The following is a 27573-nucleotide window of genomic DNA, read 5'->3' as shown; positions in this document are numbered from 1 at the left end:
CCCAGCCAAATGCTTTTCATTTTTTTCAGCACAATTAAAGGAAAAGGAAGAGGCAGGCTTGGTTTGATCAAAACAGACAGCAGATGCTGGAGAAGAAGAATGGGGAAGGTTGTCAACTGGAGCAAAGAGGACAGAACAGCCTGCTGTGCATGGGCACAGCTGGAAAGGGCCATGGCTCCACAGCCTTTCTCTCTGAGGCTGGAGCCACTTCACCTTTTCATGTGGAAGAGGACAGTCTACAATAACTCTTGCAAGAAGGGAAAAATAATTCCTAAGCCTCAGGTATGAAAGAGATCAACACAAAAGTGAAGGCAGTTTTTCCCTATAACAGAATTAACTGTTTCCAGGATCTCATTTTACAACCATACTATCCAAATCTGTGTGAGAGGGGAAGCATTTTGTCTCTTATTTAGTATATATTCTTGGCTGTAATTTTCTCTGCAGATATTCAAGATACTCTATGCAAGCATAGGAAACAGGAGGTCTTGACCTAAATAACTTCCTGTCTAACTGCAGAAAATAGAAGAAGGGAGATCGAATAATTTGGTGGACACGATCTAGCTAGGCAGTACTTCATCTAGGCATAGAAGGTAGGTGTATGGAGTGATAGCAGAAATCCATACACCCTGAAGTAGGTGACCCTTCAGGCTTCCTGAAGTACAGCTCCTGTGACAGAGAAAGTGCTCTTGTGCCCAGAAACACATCAGGTTACACAAGGTTGTTAAAAACTCCCACAGCTACAACAAACTGCAGCAAAACTCCCCACTTCATTGGAAAAAGCACCTTTGGTGAGAAAGCATCTGCCCCAGGGTGGTGGGAGAAACCCAGCAGAAATTTATAAATGTGATTAAAATTTGCCACTGTTGTTCTTTCTTAACAGTGAAAGAAGTGGCATAACTCAGTGCAGGTCTACTTGTCTTATGCAACTAAGGTAACTATGAAAATCCTTCCAACTTGCAGGAACAGGCAGCAAGTTCCTATTTCTGAGTTCTTATTCATTGTTCCCCTACTCAGTAGGTCTCAATGGGGCTGGCAGCCTCCAAGCTTGCAGACACAAGCATGTGGCAACCTAGGTTCAGTGTGACAAGGGACACAGAGAGGAAATATCCTCACATTTTTAGTATTGCCTTGTTAATAAGCAACCCAACAGGGCCCTGTTTTGTGTGCTGCTATTTTTTTAGACACCCACTGTATTACATGTACACACACATGTACAGGTACTACAGCTTCTTCTGCTAAAGGCCCCATCAGCTAAAAAGTGCTGCTTTTCACTTTCTCACCACAACAAATGTTATAGTCTTTTGCTCTGAGAGACAATATACCCCAGCTTTTCCAAGTACAAACCAAAGCATCCCAGCACAAAGAAACCATTCTGGCAAAGGACAGAAGTGAAGAGTTCTCTTGATTCAGTACCATTATATGAAATCATTTCTAAATGAAAGCCTTTCACTCTAAGTCAAAGAATAAACACAAATATTAGCTGAGTGGGTCTTAATGAGTTTCCTGGTACCTCAGGGTTTGCCATTATCGTGGCTGAAAACAGAGAGAGGGAGAGAAAGGGAAAATTTTCCATTCTTCCTCCTGTTGTTCAGAGAAAAAAACCCTAAATAAATCAATGAATAGTTCCCCTGCAAGCGGTATGTATCAAAAGCAACAGAGACTGGCTATTAACGAATGTCCTTTGTTACAACTTGAGCAGAAATGTCACATCACAGAAAACACTTAAACAATTTCATGCAGGAATGAGGAGAGATTTTCTATTTGAGCAAATGAAAAAAGAGGCAAGGACTTCAACATGTTCTTTTCTGACTTATCAGACTGACTTAATTTTTATGGAGATTAGTATAAACCACAGATACTCCCAACATCTCCTCACTCCTGCTCTGACATCTCATAAACTCCGCATTTTCACACCAGCATCTGCTGAAGGCAGGTTGTATTTCCAGTTCTGCACTTCCAACAAAGCCAGTTAAAAATGTTTTTTTGTAATGGTTTGAGTAGCAGAAGGTAAAAAAGCCTCCTGAAGTCTTCAACAACAGACTGGCACCTCAACGGCTGTGCCAGTGCACCACCTCCCGCTCACTGCAAAGGCAATGGGAGATAGGTGCAGCTCCCAAAACAGCCTGCTGCCTCTGGCTTTCCTAACACCTGATGTCAGCTCTGTGCTGGTGTGAACCACTTTTTGCACAAGTGAACATCACACTGCAGTCCTGTGCCCTGCTGAGATGAGCACTGACATGCAGATCCCCTGCCAAGGGCTGATCTGTGGGCTTTTTAAAATCAAGTTCCTCCAGTCTTGCCTCACTGCTTTACATGGTTGCTGCTCAACACAGCCCTGTCCAAAACCCCTCCTGCTAGGAAGGCTGAGAGCACATCTCATGCCACTCCAGACCACGTTCTGGCACACCCAGAGGAGAAGAGGAGAGGGAGGGCTGTTGTGGGCAGTTCTGTAGGCAGCTGGTGGGTGCTGGGTGCCCTGGATGGGCACTGAGACACACTCCTGGTGTCTGCTGCTCTCTGCTCTCCCCCAGCAGAAACCTGCCTGTGCCACCTCAATGCCTGGTCTTCTCTGTGAAGCACTAGAGGGTGGAGAAGTCAGCACCAGGAAAACACTGCTCTTCCTCCTGCACTTGACCCTGCATCACAGTGAGGCCCTTTCCCTTCCACGTGGCAGCAACCAGGTCTTTGTCAGCCTTGGAAACACCAGGTGCATCCTTCCAGAAATGCCTCCAGGGGAAGATGATCTACCATATATTTTGAATTCCTGAGATTTTTGGAAGAAAAAAGATAAGGGTCTTATCTCTTTTTTTTTTTTTTTAGGATATCATAATCCTTTTTATCAGAGAGGGGCTAGAACTCATGACCCCTGTCTCTAATGACTGTACACTTGGACTTCCAGCATTGTCCCGTGTCTCTGTGATTCATGACAAATCTGTGGGGCTGCATTCATAAATATGTATTTCTGGGCCCTTGAAAAGTTTAGCTACAAATTAGAAGAGCACTTTCAACCTTAATTGGGATAAGGCTGTTTTCTGCTGTGATGTAGAGTATTGGAAGAGCAGAATGAAAAGTGGTTAGAGACATGGGGAAACTTTCATAAGAAGACAGATTGAAAAGAGAGAACCTGTCTAGATTGTAGACAAAATGAGTAAGGACATTCCACATAAAATATGAACAGGCTAGGAACACTAAATCCTTAATGCTTTCTTCTAGAAGAAAAAATATGTTCAATGAAGCTGATACTCAGTAAATGCAAAACCCAGGAAAAAAATGTAATTTTCACACAGCACACAGTCAGCTTGTGAGACTCAGGATTTAATTCAGGAGCTCAGCAGAACCCAAGGACGGAATTCATGGTGTGTACAGAGGAGGATACTTTCAAGTACTATGGCAAAGATTGAATTTGCAGCTGGAAAACTACAAGAATTTGAGAGGGACATAAACTGTCTTGTTCCAGGACATAAGATACTCACTAATAGAGAGTAAAGGCAGAAGATTCACTTGGGGCCATTTATTTTACAATAGTTTGCTGCAGCTTGTGTGTGCTGTCCACTGAAGCATTACTGAGAGCCAGAGGCAGCCAGAGCTACACCAGCAGGAGCTGTGTTCTCTCAAGGCCATAGTACCCTGTGGACTCCATACATTCATTTCTGGGAATGGTAGTGCAGCTGTGGAGCATCATCCCACACACAGCATGGATTTCAGCAGTTCCCAACATAAAACCATCCCACAAGGCAGGTGAGAGATGAGTGCAACTTGCAAAACCAAGATACTTCAATAACACAGGCATGACCTCTTCTCCAACAGTATTAAAATGAAGCATGTTTTAGAATCTCTAAATTTGTACCATTGCCCAGTTTGGCTTCCATAAGAAGGTCACAGACTTTTATTCGTTTATGATCGTTGTGAGGGTAATAACTCCTGCTTAAGTAAAAGATAAGTTTTAGAAAAGCAACCAGACTTCTTCTGAATAATTGAATTAAAGCCCCTTTTCTCCAGTTTGTTCATGGTTAAGTTTCCATGTTGTTTCTATTTCATCTATATATATTTCTGTGAGCCAGAATTCTCTTTGCTGTAAGTGAACAAAACTCTTATTATATCTTGGTAGCAGCAATAAGTCTTGCACCACAGTGAAAACGTACACTGCAGTGCAGACTCAGTCACAAGATGATGTTATTTCTTGGTATTAATATAGGATTTTATATATTAGAAGCACCGTGGCTAATATTAGCTAATGATAAGGTAATTAAGCCAAATTTAGATGCCAATTTTTGTTTCTGAAAGCTTTTAAGCTTTATATGGGTTATGCTGCTAAATTAGCTGAACTCTCATTAAATATTGCAGTCTGCTACTCATCGTCTCAGACAGAAAAAAAACAACATTATTAACCACTGATGGTATTTGATACAAATAATAGCTTTAGTAGTTGTCTGTCTTTGTCAGCGATGACAACCAGCAATTCCTTCTCCACATTCATTTTCATGATGACTTCTAATATGAAGCTCAGACATAGTGATGAAAGTTCTCACTTGCACAGAACCAGGGGAACCAGGATGGCCTTGTGGGCTTTTTTTTTTTCTCTTAGGGGCTAGGTAGGAGTATTTTGTAATGCAATCTGATCATCATATCTTGTCTTTTATCTACATTACCTGTGCAACAGGTCCCAGTGAGAGAGTGGAAATTTGGCATTTTGGGGGCTGAACTTTCTCATACAGTCTTCTTCTTGTACAAGAGCTGTCACTGCTTAATACTGATAATCCAACATCAGACTTTCACTGGTCAGGTGGCCCTACTCTCCTCAACCACTGCTCTACCTTGTAGCATACTTGTCTGTGGGTTTGCTCACCCACCCTACAAAAATTGATGTAAACTGCCTTGTCTTTAGTCCTGACAACTTTATACACTGGGACACCCATTGATTTTACACTTAGCCATGCAGTTGTGGTCATCGGGGTTAAGAACACCAAGAGGAGGGAGATGTCCCACTGAATCTCTTGGGTGTATGGGTTCTTTCCAAAGCAGGTATTTGTTAGCTGCAATCACAAGCACAAGGTGGAGCAGGTACAGCTGTGACCTTCTGAGTTATTCTGCATTTCACTGCAAGTTCAGCACCTCTTTTCTCCCCCAGCTCTGCCCAAAGCTTTCAGGGAGCACTGATGGCTTTGTAGAGTCCCCTGTGCACTCTGCCAGCTGTGAGTGCACCACAGTGTGCTCAGTGAGAGCAGCAGCACTGGGATGCACTGAGGGTGACTCCTCACCAAGGGGGGACTCATCAGGTACCTCCTGAATGAGCCACTGTCCTCAGGGGTGCTTATGCTATACTTGTTGTAAAGTTTGATTCTTCCCATTTATGTGAGGTTCATGTCACCTCTGGGAAAGATGAAGCAGACTCCTTTATTGGAGAGTTTCCACATCCTTGCTCATACTGAAATTCTCAGTCACTGGGAGGGCCGTCAGATTTCTCTGCACTTCAGCTCAGGAGAAAACAGCTCTGGGCCCTGAGCCATATTGGCACAGTTTTGCAGCTACAGCTTTCAGAGCATCCACACCTGCCTCTGTGTTGCCAGCTTGTCACTTCTGGACTGCAATCCACAAGTGGTGGTGACGTGGAAGTGGGGGAAGGAACAGCAGGCACTGCACGAGTTGGAGGGAGCGAGCTGGAGACGGCCATCCACTGTGACAAGTTGCCTTGCCTGTTTTTACCCAGAGCAATGATCTCACCATTCCTTCTAGCTTAGCCACTCTACACTTGGGGGCAGGGAAATGGATATTTCTGCTGCTTTTATCTGCCCTAAGTGCATTTAATGCATGAAAATGTGAGATTTCTGTCCAGCACTTATGGACAATTGTCCAAGACACATTCCCAGAGAGTCCTTATAATAAAATAAGCCATTCAGGGATGACTACCTTTTGAAGGTACTGCATCCAGCTAGCAGGAGCACTTTGGTGCCATTTTGATGCCATTCCAGTACAGTACATTTAATTTCTTCTGATGCTCAGATCAGTTACAGAACAACCCAAATGAGTCTTTCTGTACCCCTACAGTGTCACTGCTCATGAGGAAATAATCCAAACTCTGAAACATAAAAAGCTACAATGTCACCCAGCACTGGTGAGTAGCATGGAGCAGATCCAACACCCTGGTCATATAACACCCATCAAGATGACAAAAAACAGGTTTCCTGCCCTACACTTATTATTTTTGCACAGTTGGATATGTCATCCCTAGGACAATATATTCCTTGTATCTAGTTAGTCTTTTACGTACACACAAGCTCAGCGAAGTCTTTTCAAAAAAATTTGGGATGCATTATTAATAACAAAAACGTTTATGATCTATGGAACAGGGTGCATGCTTGCATTCCTGCCCAAAATCCAGGAAGAGTATTATTAGTCTTAACTAAATAGAGCTCTTCTTTTTTCTCTGTACTCTTTCTGAAATGCAATCTGCCTCACAAAAAAGGCAGCAATTATCCCCATTTTTTGATTCTTTTTGATTCAGTTCTCTGGTGCTCATGTGCATTCCTATAACACATCTGATGTTGATGGAGGTCTTTGGGTATAATCACATAGAATTCACTGCTCAGAAACCTGGCAGTGCCTCTGTTAATTCGTTATGCTGTAGATGTACACATTGCTCTACCCAGTGTAACCTAATGATAATGAGTTTGCCACATAGGTATGCTTTAATAGTGTGATAAACACCTTGATTATGGTGTGACAGAGGTCTAGATCTGCTTTTCAAAACACTTTATTTAATAAATTATCTATTTATATTCTTGTTACTATGTGAAAAGAGGCTGTTTATTTTCCTGCCATATTACGGCAGGAAGAATTATTGCTTTGATGACAAAAGAACTGAGCATGGGAACCAGGGCACCATTTCCAAAACCAGAACTGATGGGGTGATCTGAGACCTACAAACCAGCATTTCTGTTGTTCATCCCATTAGATATAAATGGTACAAAAAGGAGGAACAACCACGGGTTTTGCAGAGGAAAGACTTACCTTGGGAACTGCTAAAATCCATCCTCACCCTGGAGCTGTTCAAAGCTCATCTGGACCCAGGCAGCCCAAGCACCCTGGTCCAAGCTGGCTTTGCTTCCAGTGGGCAATTGGATAGACAATCTTCACACATCCCTTCTGACCTAAATAATTCTCTCAATGATGGGAAAAATGCATGAATGCCATATAATAACTAAACTTCAAAATCAATTGCCACTGGACATCATTCTGATCAAAAGCAGAAATTATTTTAAAGATAAAAGCCATTTCAGTTGTGGGAATACCAATAGTAATTAAATACCAATGAAAATGAAATTTAATAATTTGTGTTCAACCTCTAGCACTGGAAGTCCCTGCAGTTTAAATTACATGAAGCTAAAAGCTTTTACCTCAGACAGCTCAGTCTTGTGAGCTCGGGCTTCTCCTGCACACACTTCCTCTGAATTCCTGCTAGAGCTGCTGGAAGGGTGGCAGCATTAAGTGGGCTTTTATCCTGACTAGTGTAGCTGCTTTCATGTACAAAAGTGATGAAAGTGCATGGTGCACGAAGTGGTGCAGGGGTGGTAAGCAAGGCAGCAGCAATATCAGTGTGAGGCAAGGCTTTTTGAAGCTAATCGTCTTCAATTAGCCTTTCACCTTTGAATAAAGACAGACTGTTACTGCCAAAAAATGCCTCTTGAATATTCATTTAAATTAACTTCCCATGGCCTGGTTTTGTCCTGATGGGATTTGCTTTCTCTGAGCACTCACACAGGATGGTTCTCTGCCATGGAGGGCTGCGAATAGGACTGTCAGTTGTGTGCCCAGTTGTTTGTGAACAGAAGCTTTCGATTTATTCACAAAACATTGATGTCAGAAGCAACACACTGGAGCAGTGCAGGCTTTTTTGAGCAGCCTCAGTAAAACAACTTTCCAGAGAATTGTTATTGGCCCAAGGGGATTTTAAAAGAGAAAGCCAGGAATACTGTTTGGCTACAAAACCAAACAAAATTAAAAAATACATGAAACTACACAGTCAAGTGAAAGAAGACTAAACAACCCAAGTCTTATTCATTACAAATCATTTGCACATATTTTCCTCACTGCATTGAACTGTACCCTTCTCATAAACCATCAAACATTTTGGAAAGCAAGAGGTTGTGTAGTGACTGAAACCTGCAGTCTCACACTTTCCTAGTTCATGTATTCACTTCTTCCCAGCCTTCTTGAACATCCCTGCAGAAAGTCCATGAGTTGGCCCATGTGGGTCAGAAGTGCTGACATGGAGAGATATGTCCCCAGAACTGAGACATGCAAAGTAACCAGAATAGCATTGGAAAACCCGTGTTTTAAATGCAGCCTTGACATTTTTGCTTCCTTACACCATTCTGCCTACAGTGTCAGGCTGCTTCATTCCAAATAAACCAGAATCATAAGGCACCATATATCTTTTCTTAAATGACAAAGCTCAAAGGGCCTTTTGTGGTGGATTGACCCCTGCTGGATGCCAGATTCTCACCACAACTGCTCTATCATTCCCCTCCTCACCTGCACAAGAAAGAGAAAATACAACAAAAGGCTTGTGGGTGGAGATAAGGATGGGAAGAGATCACTCACCAGTTACCATCACAGGCAAAACTGACTCAGCTTGGGGAAATTAACTGAATTTATAACCAATGAAATCAGAGTGGGGTAATGAGAATTTTTTTTTTAAAAAAAAAAGCACCTTAAAACACCTTCACCCCACCCCCTCCTTTCTTCCTGAGATTAACTTTATTCCTGATTCTCTCTCTCCCTTCCCCACAAGCCCCTCTTTCCTGCACCCCTCACCCAGCAGCACAGGAAGACAGGGAATGGGGGCTGTGGTCAGTTCATCACACATCTCTGCAGCTCCTTCCTCCTCAGGGATAGGGCTCCTCACACTCTTCCTCTGCTCCAGTGTGAGTCTCTCCCATGGGAGACAGTCCAATTCTTTACTAACTGCTCCACCATGGGTCTCTTTCCATGGGTTGCAATCCTTCAGTAACAGTTCTGTCAACAAACCTGCTTCAACATGGATTCCTCTCTTCATGGATTCACAGGTCCTGACAGGAGTTTGCTCCATCACAGGCTTCCCAGTCTGCTTTGATCACACCCAGTGCTCTGGTGTGGGTCTCTTCCATGGGCTGCAGGTGGATCTGTGCTCCGCCATCATCATTCATGGGCTGCGAGGACCCACTGTTTCACCATGGCCTGCACCATGGACTGCAGGGAAATCTCTGCCCAGTGCCTGGAGCACCTCCTGCCCCTCCTTCTGCACTGGCCTTGGTGTTTGCAGGGCTGCTCCTCTCACACAGCCTCACTCCTCTCCCCTGCTGTAGCTTCAATCGCACTGTGTGGCAGCCAGGCAGATCCGTTGGTCTGACCCGGGATGCCACAAGCTTCCTGGAGAGAGGTCTCCCAGGAGACAGCCTTTGGGGGGTCTCTGGCAATCCTTGGCCACTGGGCAACCTCAGCAAGGTGCAGCCTGTGGCTGCAGTGATCAGTTCAGTGATTTCTGCTCTGTTTGCGAGGTTATCCCAGGCCGACTCGGAGACAGAGAGACAGGAGTGTCATGTGGCCATTCCACAGAGGTGGACTTTATCGTCCAGGAGTTCTGCAAAGGGTGGCCAGGAATGACAGCTCCCTTCTGAACTGGGCAGAAGCTGGGGTTTTTATGGGGGAGAGCAAGGGTGGTACCAAGGGAGAAAAAACAATGGGCTACAAAAAATCAACACAGGCATCAAGGCATGGTGGGATAGCTGGAGCACTCACCATGACAAGGAAGGATAGTCCCATCTAAGGGGTATCCCTCCAGGAGAGGGTTGAGATAAGCTTATCACAGCTTGTTCAAAGGACATCCCTCCAGGGGAAAGTTGTGGCAAGTTTATCTGCCTCCACAGCACAGGTTTTTGTTCCCTTTTTAACTGCTATCCAGAGGTACTACCACCACTGACAGGCTCAGCCTTGGCCAGCTGGTGGTGTATCTTTTGGACATAGGGGAAGCTTCTGGCAGCAGAAGACAGCCTTAAGCTGTGCCACTATCCAAACCTTGCCACACAAACCCTGCACACCTTGGCAGTGTACCAAGCCCTCCTAGCCTGTACCTAAGTGGCAATAGTTGTACCTGACTGCCCTACAGAACTTCACATGTAGCACATAACAGACTTCCTGACAGCTCCCCAGTCATTGGAAACCCATATAACTATTCAAGGCACATTTTGTTCCTCCACAAATCATCCACACATTTCCTTTCCTCCATAAATGCTGTGATAACAGCTGAAAAGTGAAAGCAAAATAAAGCTGTGAAATACATGTGAAATGCAAAATGGTTGCTCTGTGCTGGTACCATTTGTATAGTCCTTTTCTCCTTTCCCCCACACAAAGGGGGTCATCAGTAGAACAAGGCCAGAACTGTAAGGGAGGGTGATGCCTTGTGTTAGATGCACTGGTACAGTCCATCTAATACATCTGGAACAGTTTACCCTGACAGCAGATTATTTCAGCCATATGTGCATTGAAGTTCCAGGCTTGGAACATACAGATCAGAAGTTCAGAGATAATAAAAAAAAGGGATGCACAGAACTACAGGGCTGCCAGTAGGGTCTCCTGCATAGGAAACAACTCCTCTGTTTCCTGAACAAGATGTGAACAGAAACCAACATCAGCCCAAGGACAAGCAGGACTCAGGCAAGGCAAGTAGAAAGTCTCAGCTGGAGAGAGCTCTTAGTTCAGAGTCTGGTCCAGTCAGATGCCATGTACAGTGAGGGAAGGGCTAGCAGCCTCATGAGTCCATTAGAGAAAACAAAACAAGCCAATGAAGTCACTATTACTATAGAGGACCAGCGCTCTGTGTCTTTGGAAGGATCAGGAGTATGGTATCTGCTCAGAATAGCCATCAAAAAGTGATGCACAAGATAAAAAGGGGTACAGCCACTCCCTAAGGGTGAAACAGCTCCTGGGCATGAGGGGCAGCCCAGACCTTTTCTGTTCTGGAAAGCTCTGCAAGCTTGCTGCCTTCCTGGTGGTCATGAAAGCTGCTGAGAGAGGGTCTCTTTTTGCACATTAGTGCACTTGCCTCTGATGTGTTGACACCTGGAACTTTGTTGAGCATCAAGGGAACAGTAATTGCCAGATGATTCATTGGAAGATAAATGCTTTAATGTTAGAGCCTTTGTGTGACTCTCCATCATTTATCACAGACCTTTCAAGGCTCTGGAAGCACAGGGAGAGGATGTGGTTTAGGCATGAAGGGGCTGATCCGGAGGTGAACAGAGCTGAAACTCTGTCTCTGTGTACACACAGACATGTACACACAGAAGTGGACACACATGAATGCGTACACAGGCATACAAATTTATTTTCACACGAATTTAATTTTATTCCAAACATCTGTGGAGAAGGACCAGGCTGAATCTTTGCTTAAAGCAGCAACATGGGACTGTGAGCTCATTTTTCTTATCTGCCTTAAATTTCTATAAAAGTCCTTATCCCATTCCCTGTCTGTAGGAGTGGATAATCTTCCTCTATCCCTCTGAAGATTCATTTTAATTGTAATGGCACCCGCCCTGAGAATGCTCCTTTTTTTTCTTAGCCAATTCCAAATCCCTCAGGGGTTAAAATTCATTCATGTCTAATAGGAAAGAAATCTGTTCTTTGTGCAAGTGGTTTAGACTAGATAACATCAGATCTGTCTGTCAGATCTCAACACGTGACTGAGAATAACAATAATCATGAGAGAACATATTGCACATCATCTTTGGTCCAACCAAAACAATCTCCAGGCTCTTTCTCTATGCCCTGTGGCCCCAGCCAGAGCTGAGATGCTTAGATCAGGGCAAGGATGATCATGGCCCTTGTGTTGGAGCACAGCACAGCTGGGCTCATCAGCATGCCGACAGAGGCCTATCCCAAAATGGAAAGCACCACAGAAGGCTCATTTTAATGCTCTAGAGATGAATAAGACCGCAAACCAAAAAATATATCATTATCTGGGCACATCTTGTAATTCTTGTTCAAACATTTTGAGTAATTTGCTGCTGCTTTCAACTTCTCTGTCCCCCATGTGGCAGTTTTTGACAAAGGGGAAACAGTAAATGATCTATTCTTGGAACATTTTCCATTGCTTATTCAGACCAGACTCTAATTCAAAGGATAAAAAACCCCATACAATCAGGGGTATGAATAGAACTGTCTGGTGGAAATCAGACCGCCGTTTAGTAGCAGATTGGTTACAGTTTGTTACCTCTCACCCCTAGAGCTTTGGGGATGGGGAAGGAACCTTCCAGGGAAGCGAGATGAGTCAAAGATCAGTCTCATTAAATACAGCTTGAGCACACGTATGTCACTGACCACTTAGAAATGATGAAGAAAAAGCAAGGAAAGGCACAAAAACCCTGTCTTTTTCCTACCTGCATGCTTGTCTGGTAATAGGATGTATCTGATGCAGCAATGACTCAAAACTGCCACGAAAAATCACTTGGGATGTTTTATATGGTAAAAACCTTGCTCTGAAGTTTCAGAAATTTTTGTTGCTATCAAGAGCAGCTCTGCACTGCCATTAATAGATATGCTGAAAAAGGAGGGCCCACAGTCTTGCTTGCAGACCTGTCTTTGCTCTCCTGTGAGCAGCTGTGGAGCTGAGCTGTTCCCCTGCCAGCTGAACGGAAAGACTTCTGCATTTTCCAGGTACAAAATTCCACATTCAGTGGATGAAGATGTGGACAGTGTTTGACATACAGAATTTGGTACACATTTTTCAAATGTCAAAGGTGTAGAGAGACGGGATCCACTTTCAGAGGAAATTAGTGATTTTGGTGTTTATGGGAATCATAGAATCATGGGAATGATTTGGGTTGATAGGGACCTTTAAAGGTCATTTAGTCCAACTTCTGTGCAATGAGCAGGGACATCAACTAAAATCAGGTGGCTCAGAGCCCCATCCAACCTGGCCTTGAATGTTTCCAGGGAGAGGTCACTCACCACCTCTATGACCAACTTGTTCTAATGTTTCACAACCCTAATTGTAAAAACTTCATCCTTGTATCCAATCTAAATTGATTCTCTTTAAATTTAAAACCACTGCCCCTTGTCCTACCACAACAGGCCCTGCAAATAATGTTTGTCCTCTTCTTTCTTGTTGTTCTCATTAGGTACTGGAAAGCTTGGAAAAGGTCTAACTGGAGCCCTCTCCTCTGTAGGCTGAACAATCCCAGCTCTCTCAACTTGTCCTCACAGCAAAGTTGTTCCATCCCTCTGATCATCTTCATAGCTCTCCTCTGGATTCAGTCCAACAGATCTAAGTTGTTCCTGTACTGAGGACCCTAGAGCTGGATACAGCACTCCAGGTGGGGATCTCACCAGAGCAGAAAACATAGGGTGACTTTTTTATCCCCTCAAAACAAAATCAAACCTAAAGTGCTAATATTCATGTATAAACAATAAAATATTTGTTGCCTACAAGTAACTATCTGACTAATTCCAATCATAAACCCATCCCATCAACATCATCCTTTTTTCTCTGATGAACTCAATTGCAGTTTTCTATGTACGCAATAAACGTTAATAAACCCATGCCAGAGGGGATTGAGAGTGGTTTGTGTCTTGTATTGACACTTCCTTATTCACAGAAGATGCCAAGAGATTATTGAAGCACTTTATCATTGTTTTGGGCTGGCACAGGCTGTTTTCAGTCATGCTGTGACTTATAGGTATCCCCTTGTTCCACGGCTCAGCTGGGAGCTCTCCAGTGAAGCAGTGAATGTGCTTCAAAGGGCTTCACCCCTCGCCTTCCCTCTGCTCCCCATGGCAAGTGTCAGCTGCTGCTCTGAGCTCTGCCTTTATTGCACCCAATCTCCAGCCACACTAAGGGGCCATCTCAGCACGTTAGCAGGGTACAGACAATGGTCAGCTACTGATGCTCCCATGATTTTCTAGGAAACATCTCTGACTGTAAGCAAGGGTTTAATAGAATTGTCAAGCTGATTTACAGAAAAGGCTGCTCTCTGGTGCAGATTATGGTGCTGATACAATCTCTGTGGCTTGGAGTTTACTTGCAGCATGGATGTTGGAGCATATTTATTTGAAAAAGGGAAAGAAAATAATTACTTGGGCTGCTGCTGGATTTGTTTGAGGCTGATGCACCAAGTCAGGCCAAGGCAAAATCCCCATGTGGTGCTGCAAATAAGTGATAGATGGATTGGTCTTGCCTGGGCAGAGTGCCAGGGCATGTCCTAGGGAGCCCCACAACTCTGTATTAAAGGGTGTAGTAGTAAATAAAACATGGATAAAGTGACCTGTTGAGTATATATGAGGAGCCCATTTACTCTGTATTCCCTAAATTGGAGGCAGATAATCTCCTTTATCTTTGTTTACACTCAGCTGCTCACAGGTTTATTGGGAGGAAAGCAGCTTTCCCTGCGACTCAGAATGCAATTACTGCGAGATTGTCCCTGTGCTTCCAATGGCTCCCAGTCAGCAACTGAGCCACAGGTGCTGCCAGTGAGGAGAGCTGCCAGGAGCTTCTCAGGGCAATGCTGGCCCTTTGCACCTCACACCATGACAGGCTGGTGAGACATGTCCTGCTGTCCTGCTGTCCTGCTATCCTGCTGTCCTGCTGTCCTGCTGTCCTGCTGTCCTGCTGTCCTGTTCCTCGGGAGTCTGGAGGTGGAGAGATGCAAAATCAATCTCTTTAGCATCAGTTCTTTCATTTTGTTTTACTGTCTTCTGTAGGTGTCACTAATTGCCTCCTTCATTGCTGCTGCTGTGAAGTGTTTATACTGTCCCATCTCTCCCATCAAGTCTCTCTTCTCAGCCTGAGTAATCATTCTACAGTGCACAATTCAGGTTTTGCATGTCTAGCTTTTTCTTCTCTTCATGTTTCTGCCTTACTGCCTGGGTAATTTTCTTTTTGCCTCTCTTAGCACTTTTTAACTAATTTTTCACACAGCTTTGTAAAGAGAGAGAGCAACAGAAGAGCAGGATCACGGAGCACCCTTGTCTGCAAGAGCCCCACACTGTTCATCGCCCTCATCCCTGGATAGCTCTGGTAGTCTCCATATCCCTGTGTAACACCACAGCACGGGCTCTCCAGTGCATACAGAGGACTGGCCCTGCCTAGAACCCTTTGCACTGGACTGAAGAAGGTGTGTTTTTAACCTTTTGTGTTGTAGGCCTACACCAGACAAAGTCAGTCCAACTTTTGTCAGAGACACCTGTGTTAGTTCTGATTCTGATTGATTAGCATTCAAATTCTAATCACCAGAGGAATTGCGTGAACTCTGGGGTTTGGTGTGGGGGTTTTTATTTCTATTTTTTTCCCTTTGGAATCAGACCAACAAAATTAAAGTGACTTCAAATAAGTATTTTAAGTTCTATTACACATTTTAAGTCGGGTGTAAGATAAGTCATGATGATCATGGAAAAGGACTGGAGATAGGCAGACTTACCGAAAACAGAGATGAATACACTATCAGAAAACAGTGACAGGTGAATAAATTGTGGAGTAATACAAATAATCAAAACAAGGGAGGATGGATAATCATAACTGTCAGTGCTGACAGCAATTTCATACCAAAGAAGCACTGTTCAGGGGAGAGATGGGATCAGCCACAAACTAATAAAAGAACAGTATGAAGGAATTGTACACTGAGCCAGGCGAAGCAGCTGATGGGCTCAATGTCTGCTTAGACTCCTCTGCAATAAAGCTCAACAATGTCTCAAGTGTGGCAGTGATGGGCAAGAGATCCCCATGTGCTTCTTTAAATGGGCTTTCTGACATTGAGGCCACAAAGCAGAGAGGCAATGAAATGATAGATAATATTCAACTTTGCTTTCTCCTTGCACTGAATGAGATTTGCTGTCCTGAACCCAGAAAACCAGAGGGCAGCTCTTGGCTTTGGGATGGGATGAAGACTCATTCAAATGCCTTTTCACATGCCTCAAGGTAGTGAGGGGACAAAATGTTCCTTTATTGAAGGGCTCATGTTTGATAGCCACGCTGGGATTTGGGCATGCTAGTTATTTGTCTACAAGCCATTAAATATGCTGTTTCCCTGCACAATCAACAGATTTACGCTTCTGATACACTCAGCTTTGTGGTTTATATCTGATAGCAGACTTTGGCTTTATATCATTAAGAACCAGCAAATTAATAGAAAATTATCCCATTTCTTGAACAAATTAGGGGACTATCACCCATGTCTGAATAAGAGAAAAATGCCTGGAATCATCTTTATCTAATCTAATTTGAATTTGTGTGCAGTTGTTAAAGAATCATCTGTGCACCTCTAGCAGTACTCATTCAAAAGGGTGAAGGCATGGCAAGAATTTTATATGCAGGCCTACACAAATAACACCAATTAACCTGCCCTAGTCGGTTCTCTAGAGAAAAAATTGTTATTGATGAGTTATCACAATAGTAACAACTGCCAAGAGAGAATTTTTCCCTGGAAAAAAAGACATAACAAAAGATTGCCATAAGAAGAAAAGGGTAGGGATAAGTGTCAGGGATAAGAACCAGCCAAGTAGCAACAATATTTAAAAGTTTTGATTGCAATTTTCAGTAGGAAGCCAAGAAAATGAGATTAATTTGCCAAGGATGCTCTCACTACTGTGAACTCAGGGCCCCCAGTCTGCCAGCTTCCAGACACTGGGACTTCCTTCCTGCAGGCATGAACAAAAGGTGGTGGCTGGTCATTAACTGGTCTGAAGACAAGAGTGGGATCCGGCTTTAGTTCTCACTGGATTATTATCTCCACTTAATTAAAAGGCTCTATAACATGATTTCTCCTTTAGAAGAAAGAGCCTTTGAAAGCTGTTAAACTTTAAGACTAGGTAGGAGAACTTTCATCCACAAAAATTTGAGAAAAGGGAAGGGTCATTTCTCCAAATCAAAAAAGCAAATCAGGAGTATATTTGCTGACTGGTTCCAGAAAGGAAATCTTTATCCTCAAGATGAAGCCAATTAGTGAGGCTCATGACCACATGTTCCACAAAGAGTATTTTGTGGGAGGAGAAAAAAAAGAAAAGACAGTGTTAGATTTTGAAAAGGTGACAAATTTCTTGTCCTTCTTTCCATACAGTAGGCACAAACAACTGTAGGGCAAAGCTTGCATTAGCCTGAGCCTACTGCTCTTTGGACCAACATGCAGGTTCCCAGGTGTTCTTGTCTACCAACCATATCCCCAGCACAGGGCCCACCAAAGCTTGCCCAACCCTAAGTCACGGTCCTGAGAGTATGTGGTCTGTTTTCAGTGACTTGAGCTCTGGAACTGACTCATATTCCCTATTTTGTTTATATACTCATCATATTTGCTTCCCACTTATGCATCACTCCAGCTTATGTCATAAAATTAGAAAATGAGACAGACTTGTTAGAGACCAAATATGATCTCTGGTTTGACTCAGCAGTGTTTATGTGGAGCTACCCAGACACAATGTAGTTTGGCACATAGATGATGACAGAAAGGACAGGTTATAATAATTTTCCAGTCTGTACCTACCCCCTGAAAAAAGCCCGACCCATCAAAATTTATTGTCATCCCCTGACATCTTCATTAGTTATAGAAATAGATACTCATGAACATGCCTTTTCTATCTGAGTTCAAATTTTAAGCCTCCCTGCAAAAGATTGCTGTTTTCTCCCATCTGTAGGAGTGATGCTCGTGACAGGTACTACCTCTCCCTCCACAAATGCTCTTGCTCATTGCTTCACATATGGGAAAAGATCATCCCAGTTTCACACTTCAGATGTCTGCAAAAGGCTGAATCATCTTTATCTCTGGCTCTGACTATGGCTGCTTGTTTTAAGCTCTTGTGCAGGTGTTGATGGATGAAGCCACCAGGAGTGGGGTTTCCCACCGTGTGGGGTGGGTGCCGTGCCCAGGCAGAGGCTGGCTGGCTGCCCCCATTCCAGGTGTGGCTGTGTCTCCAGGGGGTGGCAGGTGAGTCCACAGGGACAGCAGCTGCACAGAGTTCTTCCCTAGCATTTGTGTGGGGACCAATACGGGATCTGGCAGCCAACAGAGCAGATTTGTGTAGCCAACAGAAACTGGCAATGAAGGCAGCGGCTCCAGGAAAACAAACACAAATGTAAGAGGCACAGCAACAACATGATTCTAGGCAGGGATAGGAGATGAACTATCAAACTGACTCAAACAATCAAGCACAAGCCAGCTGCACATGACATCCCTCAGCTTGGGAGGGAAGATGGGAAAAATACTCCTTTCTTGGCCCTGGAATCATGAAATACTGTGAGGGCAGAGAATTGCCAGCACAGGAAGTGATGATCGACTTAGGGCATGGTTCTGGTGAGCGCATTTTGCGAAGACGGGAAATAGTAAAGGCACTGTTTGAACCTCCTGCCTACCTATTGTGCAGTTGACAACATGTTGCATGGAAAATTTTTTGGCTAAGGTGATACTGAAACCCAGATCTACTAGGTCTGTATTCAGACTCTGCCCTTTTCAAGTATTTGACCACATTCTCTCTATTCCTTTCTCTAACAGAAGCATTGGTTTCAGACTGGCACTGCCTGGTTACCAGAGTGGAAGCAGCCACGAGAAGACGCCTGATGTTCCTTTTCCTCAGATACAGTGGGGCTGCATCCTCAGGACTGAACACTGCAGGGATTGCAGCAGCAGTGCTGGGGCTGGATGGTGGAGCCACATTCTTGGCCTGAGACAGTCTCTGCATGTTTAGTACAGGGTGCAAAAGAGCCTCAGAATGGCTGAGCCAGGTGGCCTGGATCGTATTTCTGTGGAAACAAAAACAGATCATCTCCTTCCCTCTAAACACCCTGCCAAGACAGAGACCATGCCGGACTACTCACCAGCAGTGTGGGAGATGTAGCCAAATTCAAGACAAACATTGACATCAGCTTTTGAATCCTAACCAGCCTGTGCAAAGATACCCTTACACTTTGTTTTGTTTCCAAGCCCATATTCTCCAGAGGCCTGGGAACAAGCTGTTTTCTCACACTGCGTGAGAGTGGAGTTAGGATGATCTAGAGTCTGGGAAGAAGGGAACAACACATCTTAATGGGGTCACACAGTCTTGTCTAACCTTTTATTTTTCTATGGGCCTCCTGTTTTGTTGTCCCTAGCAGGGTTTCTGGATGACCCCAAAAGCATAAGTCAGAGCAGAACAGCAATTTGTGGAAAACACGTCACCCCAGTACAGCACACAATGTGTTCCTCTTTTGTAGGGCAGCATGGATCTCAAAGCAAACTGGACCAACGTTTCTGCAGCATTCAGCTCCTCTTTCACTTTCTCTCCACCTCCTTATTGCACTTCTCTGTCTTGTGACAAAATAGCCATCTCTACAGCTTCCAGCTGGGATGTTACAAACACAGGGCTAGGACCACGGCCACTGCAGGGTTAAAAAAGAGCAATGTGTTGACATGCAATGAGAATAATGACTTTGTGCCATCAAACGTTTTGTGGGAAGGGAACCATGCCATCAGATTTGCCGGATTTTAAGCTTTTTAACAGATAGTTTGGAAGCACTCATTGGCCATGAGGGGCTGTACCCATCAAGGTGTTCTGTACCAGGGGGAGCTTATTACCATGAGCAAGACCAGGCAGCTCAGGGCATTACTCAGTAATCACCTTGGTGGACGCAGCAAGGACAGTCATCACCTGGCCTGGCACCATGGCCTGGACTCAGGTGAAAATGTTCAATAGCCTGTGATTAAATGAGTGGAAAATGGGGATTCTTTCTGTCACATAATATTCCTGGCAGATAGTCAATCTCATCTTCTTGTGCTGGAGAACTACTGCGCCCCTCTATGACTGGAGCATATGCTGTGCTGCTCCAAGAGCACCTGTCATGGTCAGAATAATCCAGACCTCTTAAAACAAAAATGTGTCCTTCAGTGCAGGTTGGGGGGAAATTAAGAGGAGCCTTGCCTGAACACCTCTTTCCCCTCACTCTGTTTTTTTGGGGAAAGCACTGGTATAAAGGGTTGGATGGATAGAAACAAGAGGTATTGATACTCTAGATGAACTTTTTTTGGTGTTTCAAGAACACTCATGCACCTGACTGTGATATTGGTGTTGTTTTGGGGGCATGGACCCTGTTTGGTAGTATGGTGGGAAATGTTGCATCCCATGAGCTCGCTAAGGAGCTGGTACAGCTGAGTTTCCCCAGTCCTTGCTGGGCTGTTGGATCCGTAACCACAACATCCAGGACCAAACTCTGAAAATCAGATTTTCATCTGATCCTTCATTTCCACGTCCTTAGAAGGTTTGGGCCAGAGGTATTCATGAAGTTTTTATTTGATTCACTCTTTCACAAAGTGCTTAAACTGGTGGTAATCAGAAGGAGCAAGCAATCTCCTCTGGTGTGTTAAAATGGTCTACTGGTGATAAGGGGCCTCTCTTTTGGGGCTCTCTATATGGTTCCTACTAATAAAATAATCAGTCTGTCACACACAAAGAAGTAGATCCTGTACAATGCAGGTCCTAATCTGTCACAGGGGATTTTGGAGGCTTGTGATGCACTGAGAGGACCCTCAGTGGTTTTCTTCTGGACCCAGCTGGACGAGTGGCCTGGGATGATCATAGAGGTCCCTTGTCCACAGATCATAGCCTTACCTTGCCCTGTCCCTACATGAAGCCAGTCCTTGAGCAAGAGTTTATGAAATAAAAACCCTTTCTGCCCTTGGGATCAATAATAACAAGAGAGGTGGATGTGCCACAGACTTTTCAAGATGATTATTATTCATACACCCCCTCAGACATGACTGTTGTCTACAAATCATAGCAGAGACTACCTCAATGTGTCCCACTCCATTCTTGTAAGAAAAGGTGCACCTGGATTTTATTTCTTCTTCAATTCTATTTAAAGAAGGAAAATAATCTTCAATATCATGGAAAGGCTTTTTAATCCCTCACAGACAGTACAGAATAGAAGGTTCAGGATCTCTGAAGTGAGTGGCAGATGAAAAATGCTATTCTTCCTTTCATAAGTCAAAAATCAGAGCAATTTTCTTGAATTCAGTCCTGTTATTGTGGTTTTCCCTGTTTCAAATATGAGCATTAATCCTCTTCATTTTATGCAGCTATGTAATTGCATTCCCCAATCCAAGAGGACAAATTTGCTTGTTTCAAAAATTCTTATGATTTGCCGTTCCACTTGCAGCTTGGAGACTGCACAGAGAAATAGGAAGAGCTCTGAAAGACTCATAGTCCAGGACAACCTCTTGGGACACAACCAGCTTAGAGACAGGCTGGGGGGAAGGAGGGAGCAGCACAGCATCTCAGCCACTGGAGGCCTGTGGATGCCTCCTTCGGACTTGTAATCCATTACCCTTACACTAATTTGTGTAACTACTCTCCAAGGAGAATCAAATGGAGAACAAAAGTGTTAGGGTCTGACGTAGAAGCTGGATGGATCTTATTAATTGAAGTAACATTTAAGTTCAAGTCCAAACGCTTTGAATGTTTGATCCTTCATCTCGTTTGGCCGCTTTCATTTCCTCCTCCTTGCATGTTTTCAAGTCATTGATTGTCTCATTCTGCAGCTAAAGCTGCTTAGCTGGGAGGCAGGGGGGGGGGGTGGCAGGAGATTGTTCTGCCTGAAATGCTCTTATTTTATTGCTGCTTGAGTCTCAATTCCTTCCTGGTCTTACAGTCAGTAAATGTTAAACATTGCTTGCTCTCAGTATTTACCTATTTTTAACCCTGACTCATTTTGTTTATTTCCATAATGTGTGCCTCTCTGCGCTTTACTTCTCAGTACCCTCATTCATCTTTTTAAACCGCAGAATATCCTCACTTATTTTCATTTGTAAGCACTTCTGTTGTTTCTATTTTTAGTTCACTTTTTTAAACTATTTTCTTTTTTCCTTGTCCAGTTCTTGGAGTTTGTCTTCTGAGATGTGGGAGGCTGTCTAGCCCAGGAGCCCACATCTCTCCTCAGCTTGGAGCTGCTACCTACCTGTCAGAAACATTCACCTTGCTTACACTTCCCCCTGCAGAAATACCAGGGTCCACCGATTCATCCAAAAAATACTTAAGCATCTCATACCCCATTGTACGGCAAAAGCAGAGCTGAAAGCATCAGGAGACAAATTATTTCCATAGCTCAGCTTACCACTTAGAAAAAGAAAATCAAAAAGAAGATTTTAAAGGCAGATCCTACGGGAAGCCAGTGTGGTTAGCAACGGAAAGAAAGCCCTTCCCTCCCCAACGCTAGTAATGAATCTTCTTTCCTTCTCAGCTGGTCCCAGTCCCCCCCTTGGAAAGCTAATTACCAGTGTAGGGCACACGGGAGCTGGCCATACAGCATTAACTCAGAGCCTAATGAGGCAGAGTGGCAGATGCTGGGGTTATTCAGAGGTTATGGGTGACCCTCCAGCCCAGGAGGGGAAGCTCTCCTGGGGATGGGTCACCACGGGCTCATGCAGGGAGCCTGCTTGGGCATATCTTCAAGCCAACCAACAAAGCAGCAGACAGAAGGGTTAATGCTGCTCAATAAATGAACCGTCATCAAACAAGAGAGGCTTGAATCTTTCTTCCCCTGTAATATAATTTGTTGGCTGCTGGGAGCCTCCCCTCATTTAACTGGGGTTTTTCTCTCAGGCAAATCGGGGTGGGTGCTGCTTGCACAGCTGCAACATTGATTTCCAGTTTGGAGTAGAAAAGGAGTTATTTTCTCCTCCTTTGTGTCATCCCAGAGTGAAAAGGAGACAAATAAATAAAAATCCCCTCTGTGCAGAATATGACACTGAGAGACCGTTGTGCATGGCACAGCCCCCTCCTGCACCCACCCCTCACCCTCTGGATACAATGCTCCCTCATTAACTGGACTTTTCATTCAGAGGCCATTGCCCAACTTAATTTGGAATAATTTATTGGATCGGATTCATATCAACTTAATAAGGCTTTATTTGAGTGCAGAAAATCCATTTTTCACCAGCAATAATTGCAAATGATGTTAGAAGGTGACCCCCTCCAGCAGACACTGATGGGGACAATGCCACAGGGTGAGGCTTTCATGGGCATCACTGGAAATTAGATAGGATAACACAAAGGTATCCCAAAGGCTAAATTCCAAACCACACAGTGTATGCCCCCCCATCTTTCCACCCTCCCCACATCCTGCTGACCTCTGTTGTCCACTTCTTAGTAGGTTTCTCCTCCAGCTCCTGCTTCTCAGTTCCATATTGACACCCCAGCTTTGCCCATTCTTGCTCCTTGTCAGACCTTCCCCCGAACCCATCCTGCCCCTCCAAACTCAGTCTTCCATCCCCGCTTCACTGCCTGCATAGCCCTTTCTCATTCTGTATCCAGCCCTCCCAAATGACCTACAGCAGCCTTGAGGGGGACACGCCCTTGCTACCCGGGGAAGAGCGGGTATCGAGCTCTGCCATGGAAAAGAAATGTGCGCCATTCACACAGTCCCATGCCTGCTGCTCTCCTTGCTGCCCCCAGGAATTTGGGGAACGGGGTAGAATTCTGCTACAATGTAGCTTTGGACACTAGAATTCTTTTTCTTATCTACTTACAAATAACTTATGCCAAGCCAAAGAAGCACGCCTGGAGAAGAGGGGGAGAAGGGCCTGTCCCTATGGGCACTGCAGCAGGAATGCTGGGCAGTGGGGTGGTACCTTCATCCCCCCATAGCGGCTGAAGTGTCACCGGCAGCAAGGAGCAAAGTCTCCTGAGGGATTACCCCTTCCCACAGTCCCCGCCTGCTCTGGCAATTCAGGCTGCAGCAGCGGCTCCCTTGCACGTCTGATCTGTCGGGCTGGGGAGGGGTTAAGGGAGAGGCTGGCCTCCCCATATGCCAGGGGCTTTCCAGCGTCGCACGGCGGAGCCGCTCAGCTGCGGTGCCTCAGCAGCGCCGGCTGATAGATAACGCCGTCATTTCAGCCGCGCCTCTGCACCATTGCTCGCGTATGCCGCTGACTGCGCCGACTGAAGCGCCTCACCACAACTGGCTTTCCTCAAGGTACATCCGTCATGAAAAGGGTTTGGTTGGACACACGCACACAGCAGGCTTACCTCTCCACTCTGCACACCTTCCTGTTGCTTCTTGCCAGTATTCCCAGCAGCGACGTGTGCTCTGCTTCCACTGCCAATTAAAATGCAGTGGGGAGTGGGAGGTCGAGAGAGAACAGAGAGACTTCCTTTCATAACTGCCTGAAGCCCTCTGACCCTTTATTTGAAAAATTACCATCATAATACCTGGCAGCATCGCTGTGCTGTTAATTCTTCTCTCATTGTCCTCCTGAAAGATGCAAATGGCATCTTCCATTACTAATTCTCAGCATCGGAGTTCTCTTTAGAAGAAGCCAGCTGATAAGAAAGTAATTCTAAAATCAGCCTAATGGGCTTCTGCGGAACCTGAGCTCAGCTGGTGAGCCTGCTGATGTGCTCACACATTCCGAGCACAGCGGTGGGTGAACGAGTGGGCTTGCTACGCTTGCAGCAGAGCAATAGGCTTTACCTGGTGCTCACAGAGAAGGGGTAAAGTCCTCCTGTTTCCCAAAAGTGAGTAGCATTAAAGAAAGGCAGTGCAAGAACAACATCTCCCCTGGTTTTCATAGTCTTTTGTGCAGATGGAGAAGAGATTTTTCAAAAGCCCAAAGCAAACATTGACCTAAGGCTACTCTCTGAAGATATCGGCCACCGTGGAGAGCTTTTGCAAATCCTGCTCCCAGGCAGAGAAAAAGAGTTTCATATGAATAAAGGGAGGGAGTGACTGAAGTCAGAAAATTATAAAGCCATGAGCTGAACTATTTCTGGAAAAAATCCTAAAACAAATAACTGAAGATTTTTATTTTTTTTTAGCACCTAGATAATAAGGCCGAGAAAATTTTAAGTGAATAGGAATATGTCAAGAATAGATTGTGTCAACACGATCCAATTTCTTTCCTGACAGGTTAATAGGGTTTGTGGATGAGGCAGGAGCAGTCAATGTCATGTGTCTTCAGTAAGGTTTATGACACTGGGCTTATACGACACACTTCTAGCCAATTTAGGGTAGCATGGCCCAAAGGCAGGTTCTATAGACTGAGTATAAGGGTAGCTTAAAACTGCTCACATTTAATTGTCAAGTCAGAATGATTCATCAGCTGAGATTTTGCAGTGATCATTCCTGTAGCAGATGTTATTCAATGTTTTCATTAATGGCTCAGATGATGGAATGAGAACAAGCTTATTAAATTTGCAGGTGGCATTAATCTGGGAGGGACTGCAGGCACATTTGATAAGATTAGAATTCAAAATGCTCTTGATAAGTTTAAGAAATAGTCTGAAAATAACAGGAGACACTTTAATAAAGACAAGTACAAAGTAGTATCCTCAGGAAGGAATAATCAGATTCCTAAATGTAAGATGGAGATGGTGGGAAGGGTAGTGGGTCTGCTGGAGGAATGGGGTCAAAAAGTGTGCATTCACGTGCAGAATTTTGACCATAGCTACATTTTGGTGGAAAAAATCAAAATCATATTGTGATGTATGAATACACTTTTTAAGACAAAGAAAGTGAGTCTACTTTGCTGGAGCAAGGCATTGATGCTCAGAAGTGGCTCATGAGGCACATTGGTGTCCTTGTCACCACATGGCTGCTCTGCAAAGGAGTTGAGCGGGAAATGTCTGGGGAAGTCATTCTCCCAGTCAGAGCACTTTAGCCAATGGCTAAATGCCTGAAAACATCCCAAAAGTAAACCTCCCCAGCAGCCTAAACTGTGTAAAATTAAGGCTGCCTTCCTCCATCCTTCTCACTTCCACACAGTGGTGCAGCCCCTGGGGTGGAATCACTTGGTGATCATGTAGCCCAAGTGGCTGAAGCACCAGCCCAGCAAAAATAAGTGTTCCCTTTGTACTCTTTTGCCAGCAACTGAACTGCCTGGAAACAAAGTCATCATTTTTTTAACTTTATGGGGGTGGGATTCTGCCCAACTCAGTTCTATGGACCCTCTGTACCAATGCCCCACCCGGCTGTGGCGGCAGTCCCGCTGACCACAAGATAACCAATTCTCAACAAAAACTTGCAAAACACATGGATGTTGGCATCCCTAGAGGAAATGGCATGATTTTTCCAACCAAGCCAAATTTCACAATTCTCCTACACTTGAGCAGGGATCTTCGCCAGCTGCTGATTGCAGCGTAAGTCCAATTAGAGGCTTGCCTGCTTTCCTTGGGGAGCCTGTGACCGGTGATATAATGACAAAGTCTCCCTAAAACAAGCTTGTTTGTTTACCTTCTCTGCTCTGTTCCATTCGCTAATAAACTGCCCACACACATATTTAGTCTCATATAATCTTATGCCTCACTACAAGTGGAATGAAATTGGTTTTCTCTCTTGTATTATGTGAAAAAACCTGGTGCAACCTACGTTGTTTGTTGTTTCTGAAAGTCAAGGACCCATTGGAATTCAAGCTGTTTTATATTGTTCTTCCTGTCTCCCACTCTCTGTTTCCTCAGAAAAAAACAATCTTCTTTTCCCCCAAAGCAAACACCCTGGAGCACAACCAAGCCCAGCTGCACCACCTGGGTTTTACCACAAGCCCTGGTTTCTCCAGGACACAGTTTCAGGTGCAGCAGAGAAAATCCTGCTGTTCCCCACCCTGAGAAGAAAGTCTCTCCTCGCTCCTCTGCCATGTCTCCGTTTCCCTCCTTTCTGCTCTAGCTCCAGAGTTGTGCTCAGGCCACTTCCTTGCATGGTTTGACTCCAAGGTGAGCCCAGCTCCTGGCATGCTGGAGCCATCCAGTCCATACAATGGCACTTTGACCCCAGGTCAGTTTGAGCAAAAGGCTCTTTTTGGTGGTTTGTCCCAGGGGACAAGCCTATTCCAGGGTGGCAGCAGTGGGGGTCTGTCATGCTGGGATACCACACCCCCAAAAGCAACACACCACGGAAAAACAATACGTGTGGGCTTAGATCTCATTAAACTCCTCTCAGATTCCTCTTTTAGGATTAAAGTAGGTAGGCTTTAGCCAACTCCTTGTCAGTCTCCTGGCTGTCCCCTTGGGGAACCTGGCAGGCACTTGCCCCAGGAGGCTTAGATCAGCCCTAATGAGCTCATGGCTGCAAATTAGGAGCCCACCGTTTATGCTGGGCACATTGTGCAGAAGAATGTGAGACTTAGCAAATGCTCACAAATGCTCACAAAGCCAGTTCAAACACTCATTTTTTACCTTAAGATACACATTTCCTTAGATAGCTTAAAATGCCATGGTGACTGCTGTTTGTTAAAACACAGACAAAGGCTCTCTTGAGAGCCTACAGGCTTTTTGGCCAATTAAGCAAAGATCTTCTGTAACCAGAGGGGTCATTTCACTGGTGCAAGTCCACCTAAAGGCCTATGTAGAGGTATTATTAAAAGACATGGGGGGAACAAAACTGCAAAACTGAATACAGAGCTTCGGGAGGGGCACATGTCCTTCTGTGCCCTCTGTATGCACTTGTATACTTCTTAAATCACCCCTCAGTGAGAGCAGGAATGTCTCTCAGGAGTTGCCCTGAGCAGCAGCCTCAATGTTAGCGCTGTTGCCGGGCTCCTGTCTCCAAAACTCTTCTCACTCAAGTGGATGAAGAGTCGGTACAATTATCCCAAA

General features: G+C 44.6%; 1 long non-coding RNA gene across 1 annotated transcript; it reads left to right on the top strand.

Annotated features, from left to right (window-relative positions):
* The first annotated feature begins 14382 nt into the window (after nt 1-14382).
* On the top strand, nt 14383-22499 carry LOC147652548 (uncharacterized). The gene is made up of 3 exons (XR_015288552.1): nt 14383-14570; nt 14951-15146; nt 18510-22499. It is a non-coding gene; the product is annotated as an uncharacterized LOC147652548 (long non-coding RNA).
* Nucleotides 22500-27573: the final 5074 nt, after the last annotated feature.

The sequence above is a fragment of the Cyanistes caeruleus genome, chromosome 6 (genome assembly GCF_971803275.1).
Source record: "Cyanistes caeruleus chromosome 6, bCyaCae1.hap1.1, whole genome shotgun sequence".
NCBI lineage: Eukaryota > Metazoa > Chordata > Aves > Passeriformes > Paridae > Cyanistes > Cyanistes caeruleus.
This window is presented reverse-complemented; position numbering and strand designations above follow the sequence as displayed.